We start from the raw sequence: 1,310 nt of genomic DNA on the forward strand, positions 1-1,310 counted from the left end.
AAAAGAAAAAAAAAATGAAAAGAAAGAAAGAAAGAAAAATATAGGACTGAAACTAAAAATTAGGCAATGGGATAGCTTAAAATACTTGGTTTTTTTTGTTTGTTTTTGTTTGTTTGTTTTTGATATGGTGTCTCACTATATTGCCGAGGCTGGTTTCCAACTCCTGGGCTCAAGGGATCCTCCTGAAACCTTTCTTTTTTTTTTTTTGAGACAGAATCTCACTCTGTTGCCCAGGCTGGAGTATAGGCGCCTAATCACAGCTCACTACAACTTTGACTTCCCGGCCTCAGGAGAGGCTCCTACCTCAGCCTCCCAGGTAGCTGGATCAACAGAGGTGTGTCACCATGCCCAGCTAGTTTTTTGAATTTCTTATAGAGACTGGGTTTCACCATGTTGCCCAGGCCAGTCTTGAACTCCTGGGGTCAAGCAATCCTCCCACCCTGGCCTCCCAAAGTGCTGGGATTACAGGCGTGAACCACCGTGCCCAGCCCAAAACTGGCTTCCTAAAGACCAAAACCCAGTATGATATTTTGGCCAAATTTTTATAAATGAATGATGAAAAAAGAGTAAAACAAATGACAACTATCAGGATAAAACAAAAAAGAAAGACTAAGTAACCCTTAATTTCAGAAATAAACTATATTACTTTAAATCCTAATTAGGTTAGCTTTATTTTAGACATAGTTTAAAGAGTTTTTAAGTATACATAAACTTTGCCACTTAGTTCTAACCTTATTGGTCTTTCTAATCTAGCAGTAAAAATGTACACTTTAAGTCAGGTAGAACAGGGTTTGAATCCTGACCTTGCCACTTTATAGACAAGTGGCCAATAGCTACAAATATCAAGTTACTTAACCTCAACGTTTGAGTTCCTTATATGTAAAGCAGGTGTAGGGACAATACCACCTACCTTGCAGGGTTGTAAATTACATGAACTACACAGAATATAAAATACCTCCTTAGTACAGAGCATGTTACGTAGCACTTATATCATAGTTAGTAGGTATTATTAATCTATCATTTAAAAAAAGCTCACCATAAAAAAAGAAACAGCAGAATGTTTTCCACCCATACTGCAACTATAGTATTTTTATTTTTCAAAATAAAATTCTAGAGCTGAAAATCAGACTTAAAAAAAAATCACTGTTTTCAGGGACCACCTTTTAGCTCCTCTTCACATAAAGATGGACACACTTGTCATCTCTATTCTTCATGAGGATTTCCCACCTGTTGATCTATGAAAATTGTTTTTATTTTATTTTTTGAGACGGGGTCTCACTCTGTAGCCCAAGCTGGAGTGCAGTGGTATG

Source organism: Aotus nancymaae, unplaced genomic scaffold (genome assembly GCF_030222135.1).
Source record: "Aotus nancymaae isolate 86718 unplaced genomic scaffold, 86718_ANA_hifiasm-v0.15.2.pri h1tg000053l, whole genome shotgun sequence".
In the NCBI taxonomy this organism is placed as follows: domain Eukaryota; kingdom Metazoa; phylum Chordata; class Mammalia; order Primates; family Aotidae; genus Aotus; species Aotus nancymaae.